The sequence below is a fragment of the Hylobates moloch genome, unplaced genomic scaffold (genome assembly GCF_009828535.3).
Source record: "Hylobates moloch isolate HMO894 unplaced genomic scaffold, HMol_V3 SCAFFOLD_3, whole genome shotgun sequence".
NCBI classification, from domain to species: domain Eukaryota; kingdom Metazoa; phylum Chordata; class Mammalia; order Primates; family Hylobatidae; genus Hylobates; species Hylobates moloch.
In genome coordinates, this window is record NW_026652278.1 from 34469716 (window position 1) to 34478034 (window position 8319).

Here is an 8319-nt window from a genome sequence, read left to right on the forward strand (position 1 = left end):
ATGCCTGTAATTCCAGCACTTTGGGAGGCTGAGGCGGGTGGATCACCTGAGGTCAGGAATTTGAGACCAACCAGGCCAGCATGGTGAAACCCCGTCTCTACTAAAAATACAAAAATTAGCTGGGCGTGACGGCGGTCACCTGCAATCCCAGCTACTTGGGAGGCTGAGGCGAGAGAATCGCTTGAACCTCGGAGGTGGAGGTTGTAGTGAGCTCTTGCACTCCAGCCTGGGCAACAAGAGTGAAATGCCATAAAAAAAAAAAAAAAAGTGAACGCCTTCATGTTCCATCCCCACTTTTTTTTTGAGACAGAGTCTCACCCTGTTGCCAGGTTGGAGCTGGAGTACAGTGGCGCAGTCTCAGCTCACTGCAACCTCCGCCTCCTGGGTTCAAGAGATTCTCCTGCCTCAGCCTCCGGAGTAAGTGGGACTACAGGCATGCGCCACCACACCCAGCTAATTTTTGTATTTTTAGTAGAGACAGGGTTTCACTGTGTTGGCCAGGATGGTCTCCATCTCTTGAGCTCATGATCCGCCTGCCTTGGCTTCCCAAAGTGCTGGGATTACAGGCGTGAACCACCACACCCGGCCTCCATCCCTAATTCTACTCCATAGGTATAACCACTTTCAACAGTCTGACCTGTATCTTTTCAGATCATTTGCCATGCATACGGAAGTATATACATTTTAAAGTATATAGATAGAATCACATTGTTATAAAACTTGCTTGTCTAGATAACCTTATAGTTGGTAATTATGGTGTGTTTTTCAGTGGGTAAAGAATATATGCAGAGGACCTGTTTATTCTCTTTCATTGGTACTTTTTTTTTTAAACAAGATGTTATCTGTTTGTTATTTGCTATAGTATCATATTTCTCTGATCTAAATTAATTCTTTCCCTGTGACATCTCTTTAAACACCATTATCCATCTTAATCCTTTTAACTATAGTACATTCTTTGGGTAAGTGTCACAAAAATGGCCATAGCAAAACTAACCTTATGCATCAAAATATGATATCCTTTAATAAAACAAATGCTTTGTAAAGTTTTGGATGCAGATAGAAAGTGACACTAACATTATTTTGATTTTTGGCTCAAATAGTATATCACTATGTCATTTGTAAGAAATCCTGGCTAAGGAATTTTTGATTCTCTTTGAATATCACTCATCTCATTAATGCTGCTCTGTGAATTTGAATACTAATCAGCCCACAAATAAAGATTTTTAAATACCTGGGATAATGTTTAGTTAGAAACAGACTAAAGAAGGCAGAAGGTCACCATTTTTGAATAGCTCCCTAGCCAGTTGTCTGCAGGAGAAAAATAATTACACTTTACATTTGTAATATTTAAAGATTGTAAAAACTCCTCTGATTTTCACAGTACAGTAATCTTATTTTAAGTTGGCATCTCCATTTTATAACTGAGAAAACAGACTCAAGGAAGTTGCTCAAAATAACAGGGCTTTTACATAGAAGAGCTGGGATTAGAACTCAGTACTTATACCTTTAAGCATGACATTCTTAAATGAAGTATAACAGCTAAAAGTAATCCCTCCACTCCACTGCGGTGAACTGGTGTAGGTACTTGTGTTTTGGGGGTGGTTGGGCCAATCTGAAACAGGTTCTCTGGGAGACTAGAGTGGGTCTCTGGTTTCTGTGAGAGGCCATGTGTGCTTGTAGGTGTGCAAGGGTGAGTTTACTCCTGGATTCTTCCATGTTTTTGAACTGTCATTCTTTGACAGACTCCTGAAGAGGCTGTAGGATGACATTCTTGGAGACTTAGGACTTGAACCCCAGACTGCCTTTACAGTAGGCCCCAAACCAAGGTGTGGTTAGAAACCAGTCCAGAGAATAGGAGCACTATTTGAGAGCACTCTGTGGGATGCCAAAGTCACTTCTGAAACTTCCAAAAAGATTCTAAAAACCTTTGAAATGCAGACATTCATTAGCTATCACAGTGCACCCAGTGAGAGGAAGGATGAGTCTGCTTCCTTTACTGCAGAGGAGGCCCATAGTGAAAAAGCAGAGGAGTGGAAATAGAACTTGAGCTTTCTGGTGACTTAGTCACTAAGCCATGCACACTTTAAAAAATGAATGTAATCACCATTGAGGTAAATCTTTGGTTATCTCTCAGTGGCCTGATAGGTATGTTATTCTCATCTGGGTGTTTATTTCCTTATAATTGTTGGAAAAGCAGATCATGGACTTATTTGCCTGGCCATTACGAATCTCCTTGGAAGAGTAGACTTAGGGTAAATCCTGTGAGATGTAGATTCAAAAGGATCTGTAGGCTAGGCTTAGCCAAGTTAAAATCCATAGGTGAAACTAAACATGTAACCTAAAACTATTAGAAAAATAAGTGCTATTGTTTCATAGAACATTTGTAGAAGCAAATGAATGGCACTCCTGTCCAAAAGTCAGGATTTTCAACAACTTGCAGCAGAAAACTTACACTTATGAAATGTCTTCACTTGGGGTTTTTGTGTCACTGAATGACTGAGGTCTTTTGTTTCTTTTGTTTTTCTCATGGCAATAAAGTTGAAATTTAGCAAGCTTTCAAAATGAAATTTCTCATAGAAGTTATAACCACAGGTTTTAAGTTTTCATCACCTAAATGTGGAACAGAACGATTGAAAACTTAGGGGGAGGGGAAAAAGAGAGTTGAGGACACATGTGGTGTTTATCAAGAATCAGTGTAAATCAGGAAGGTGTGGTAAGGGGATTTCCTGTATTACAGACTTGCTGAAATCATGCTCCCCCACCTTCCATCAATAAATTCCAAATGAAGGTGCTGGCCTTTCTGACACCTTGCAGAGGTAGTTGGCCCCTTCAAGGAAACTCAGAGTGTCAGGTAAGGGGCAAACTTGTCCTTGGAGATAATGTGTTCTTTGACTGTGGCAGTTACCTACTTGTAGGATGGGACCAGACTAGTACAATCTGAGCCTATTCTTTTTATCCCTGTTGTTGCATTCATTTCCGGGTTTCCAGGTATTATAATAATAATTACCATTTGTTTATTGCTTAAATGTTACAACTACTGGAGCAAGAGCTTTTCAAAGGTGATCAGGTTTGGTCTTCACACCCCCATGAGGCAGGTACTATTAATTGTCCCATTTGATAGAAGCTTATAGAAGTTAATCAGTGGTTCCCAACTCTAGCTATCCGTTAGTATTAGCTAGGGGAGCTTTAAAAAATATTGGGGGCAGGCACAGAGGCTCACACCTGAAGTCCCAGAACGTTGTGAGGCTCAGAGGACTGTTTGAGGCCAGATGTTTGAGATCAGCCTAGGCAACATAGGGGGACCCCGTCTCTACAAAATAAAAAGTTAGCTGGGCTTAGTGGCACACACCTGTAGTCCTAGCTACTCGGGAAGCTGAGGCGGCAGGATTGCTTTAGCCCGAGTGTGAGGCAGTGAGACATAATCATGCCACTGCACTCCCGCCTGGATGACAGAGTTTGTCTCAAAAACAAACAAACAAGCAGCAGCAGCACAATAACAACAACAGCAAAACTGGGTCCTAGGCCAATTCAATCAATCTCTAGGGTGGAGCTTAGGCATTGTGATTTAAAAAAATTTTCCCAGGTGGTTGTAAAGTGCACACAGGATAAGAACCTCTGAGTGAATTGATTTGCCAAATGCACTTCAGCTGGTCTGTAGTGGCCTTCAAATCTAGAGCCCAAGTATAGCCAGCTTGAATCTAAAGCCAGGCACAGCCAGCTCTTACGGAAAAATGCCTAAACTTTTAATGTGCATTTGAATCGCCAGTGGATCTAGTAAGAAATAAGATGCCGAATTTCTAACAAACTTCCAGGTGATGCCCTCCTCCTGGTTCCCGGGAACCAGGAGGAGGGCATCACCTGGAAGTTTGCAACAGCAAAGCTTGCTGCTAGATACTAATGTTACTACTTATGGTAGCCAGAGGAGAAAATGTTCACCGAAAGGCAGAAACAACACGGGGAGCTGGGCGGCGGGGGGGCTACTCATGCATTTTGCTTTAGTGATGATGGCAAGGATCACAGGCTGATTATATAAGTTCTCAGTGTTTTCCTAGGGCTATCATAGGCTTTCCTAGGGTTTAAATAAACTGTTATGGGTTATTTTTCTATTCTTGAGAATGCTTGGAACTTCAAGACTGTGGTGAAACTAGTAAAACTTCACTTGTTGACGTGTTTTAATCTGTTAGGAAAAGATGCGATTGTAATTAAACTGGTCAGTTATCAAACCCTTTCTTCCTGTTCTTAAAGGGGGCTGAAACAGGAGTTCAGATAGATGAGAAATGATAAGATATCCATGAATTTTCACAGTTACATGTTCATTCAATTAAGCACCTACTATGTACCAGCGTTGCAATATGCTGTCCTTATAGGATACAAAAATGAATGAGACATTGTCTTGTCCTGATAGAATTTACACTTTAGTGGAAAAAAATGATGTATAGAGTAGATAATGATATAGTAGAAATCTGAACAAGCAAATTATAGAGGAAGAAGCAGTAAACCTTACCTGAAATAGTTGAGGAGGATTCCACAGGTGTCACCAGACAAATTTACTGTTGTTATTATCTCTGATTGTTGTAAATGTTTATAAGAGTTTAGGTTAGGCCGGGTGCAGTGGCTCATGCCTGTAATCCCAGCACTTTGGGAGGCTGAGGCGGGCGGATCACCTGAGGTCAAGAGTCCGAGACAAGCCTGGCCAATATGGAGAAACCCTGTCTCTACCAAAAATACAAAAATTAGCCAGGCATGGTGGCAGGTGCTTGTAATCCCAGCTATTCAGGAGGCTGAGGCAGGAGAATCGCTTGAACTCCAGAGGTAGAGGTTACAGTGAGCCAAGATCGTGCCACTGCACTCCAGCCTGGGCAACCAGTGAAATTCCATCTGAGAAAAAAAAAAAAAAAAGGTTTAGGTTATTAGACCATTGCCAAGATTTTTAAAAGCTTCCTCTGCATTTCAGAATGGTTTCATAATTTTGAGATTAAAGGATCAGGTTATTCTCATCAATTACATGCATGACAAACATTTTTTAGATTAAATGTATTTTCTTCTGGAAGTAGCAACAATATCAGCAACATTATCAGACTACATTTATTGAGCACTTCCAAGGTGCTAGACACTGGGCTAAACACTTTACAAGTATTTGTCTTATTTAATCTTCCTTTAAAAACAGCTTTATTGAGATAGAATTCACATCCTATACAATGCACATACCATTTAAAGTTTACCATTCAGTGACTTTTTATTATAGTTAGAGCTGTGCAGCCATTGCCACAGTCAATTTTAAAACATTTTCATTCGCCCAAAAGGAAAACTCTCACTCCTTGGCCATTTCCTCATAACTTTTCCATCCCAGCCTTAGGCAACCACTAATCCACCTTGTGTCTCTATTGGTTTGCTTATTTTGGATATTTCATATGATGGGAATCATGCAACATGTGGTCGTTTGTGACACTTTTTAAAATTTTATTTTACTTTAAATTCCAGGGATACATGTGCAGAAAGTACAGGTTTGTTACCTAGGTATACATGTGCCATGATGGTTTGCTGCATCAACCTGTCATCTAGGTTTTAAGCCCTGCATGCATTAGCTATTTGTTCTGATGCTCTCCCTCCTCTCGCCCTCCTACCCCCCGGCAGGCCCTGGTGTGTGATGTTCCCCTCCCTGTGTTCATGTGTTCTTGTTGTTCAGCTCCCACTTATGAGTGAGAACATGCAGCATTTGGTTTTCTGATCCTGTGTTAGTTTGCTGAGGATGTTGGCTTCCAGCTTCATCCATGTCCTTGCAAAGGACATGATTTCATTCCTTTTTATGACTGCATAGTATTCCTTGGTGTATATGTACCACATTTTCTTTATTGGTGAAAATAAAGAAATGTCCGTCATTGGTGGGCATTTGGGTTGGTTCCATGTCTTTTCTATTGTAAATAGTGTTGCAGTAAACATATCGGTGCATGTGTTTTTATAGTTTAGGTTAGGCTAGGTGATTTATATTCCTTTGGGTATATACCCAGTAATGGGATTGCTGAGTCAAATGGTATTTCTGGTACTAAATCCTTGAGGAATCGGTGCACTGTCTTCCCCAATGGTTAAACTAATTTATATTCCCACCAACAGTGTAAAAGCATTACTATTTCTCCACAGCCTCACCAGCATGTGTGGTTTCTTGACTTTTTAATAATCGCCATTCTGACTAATGTGAGATGGTATCTCATTGTGGTTTTGATTTGCATTTCTCTAACCATCAGTGATGTTGAACTTTTTATCATATGTTTGTTGGCCACTTAAATGTCTTCTTTTGAGAAATGTCTGTTCATATCCTTCACCCACTTTTTGATGGGGTTTTTTTTTTCCTTGTAAATTTGTTTAAGTAGTTTGTAGATTCTGGATATTAGACCTTTGCCAGATGGACAGATTGCAAAATTTTCCCCCCATACTGTAGGTTGCCTGTTCACCATGATGATAGTTTCTTTTGCTGTGTAGACGCTCTTTAGCTTAATTAGATCCCATTTGTGTGACTGTCTTCTTTAAGTTAACAAAGTTTTCAAGGTTAATACTTGTAGCACATATTAGTATTTCATTTCCTTTTATGACTAAATTATATTCCACTGTATGAATATAATACCACATTTCATTTAACCATTTATTAGTTTAATTGACTTTTTGGCTGTTACAAATATGCTGCTATGAAAATTTGTATGCAAGTTTTTGTATGGACATATGTTTTCCTTTCTCTTGAGTATATACCAAGGAGTAGGAATATATGCTGGGTCATGTGGTAATTCTGTCCTCTTTGAGAAAATGACAAATTGTTTTCCCCAATGGCTATACCATTTCACATTTGAACCAGCAGGGTATGAGGGTGCCAGTTTTTCCACATCCATGCCAACACTTGTTAATGGCTCTTTTTGATTCTTGTCATCCTAGTAGGTGTGAAATGGTATCTCATCATGGTTTTGATTTTTATTCCCTGATGGCTAATAATGTTGAGCATCTTTTCCTGTGCTTTTTGACCATTTGTGTATCTTCTTTTGAGAAATGTCTCTTCAGATTCTTTATCCCTTTTTAAATTCAGTTATTTGTGTTTTTATTATCGAGTCGTAAGAGTTTTTCATATATTCTAGATATAAGTCCTTTATCAAACATATGATTTACAAAATTTTCCCCTCATTCTGTGGGTTCTTTTTATTTCCTTGAGCATGTCCTTTCAAGAACAAATGTTTTTTAATTTGGTAATTATCTCATTTAATTTTCACGATGTCTCTGAGAGGTAGATTCTGTTATTATTCCCATTTTGTAGAAGAGGAAATTGAGACTCAGACTTGCATAAGGCCACATAGATTATAAGGAACAGAACCAGGATTTCACATCCATCCTCCCCCACCTCTGCCCATTGGTGGGCAGTTTGACTTGGTACATAATTCTTAATGTCTCATTTGAATTTTTTTTTTTTTTCTAAAAAGGTGAACCCAGAGCACAAATACTCAAGGCAGAACTTAAGCCTTCTCTGCCTCTTAATGGCTCTGGTAATTGACAGTGACATTGTATAAGATATATGCCTCAAACTGAAGTTGTGTGTGGGTGTGAATGCCTCAAAGAAAATGGTGTTTTTTGTTTTTTTGCAAAATGCTCAATGAAATATGATGATGCTTTCCTTTGGTCATGGACGTTATGATCTTGGACAGCAGAGGGATGGAACCTATGGCTAGAGGTAGTCTGTATAATAATTGTGTGGTTCTTTATCAGAGATTGTTTATGAAGCAAATCATCAATGTTGAACTCTTTTTTTTAATTATACTTTAGGTTTTAGGGTACATGTGCACAATGTGCAGGTTTGTTACATATGTATCCATGTGCCATGTTGATTTCCTGCACCCATTAACTCGTCATTTAGCATTAGGTATATCTCCTAATGCTGTCCCTCCCCCATCCCCCCACCGCACAACAGTCCCTGGAGTGTGATGTTCCCCTTCCTGTGTCCATGAGTTCTCATTGTTTAATTCCCACCTATTAAGTGAGAACATGCGGTGTTTGGTTTTTTGTCCTTGTGATAGTTTACTGAGAATGATGTTTTCCAGTTTCATCCATGTCCCTACAAAGGACATGAACTCATCATTTTTTAATGGCTGCATAGTATTCCATGGTGTATATGTGCCACATTTTCTTAATCCAGTCTATCGTTGTTGGACATTTGGGTTGGTTCCAAGTCTTTGCTATTGTGAATAGTGCCGCAATAAACATACGTGTGCATGTGTCTTTATAGCAGCATGATTTATAGTCCTTTGGGTATATACCCAGTAATGGGATGGCTGGGTCAAATGGTAT

General features: G+C 39.6%; 1 protein-coding gene across 3 annotated transcripts in view; it reads left to right on the plus strand.

Moving 5' to 3' along the window:
• The window catches only part of HPSE2 (heparanase 2 (inactive)), a 786995-nt gene that overhangs the window by 14662 nt on the left and 764014 nt on the right, over positions 1-8319 (plus strand). The window lies entirely within an intron of this gene.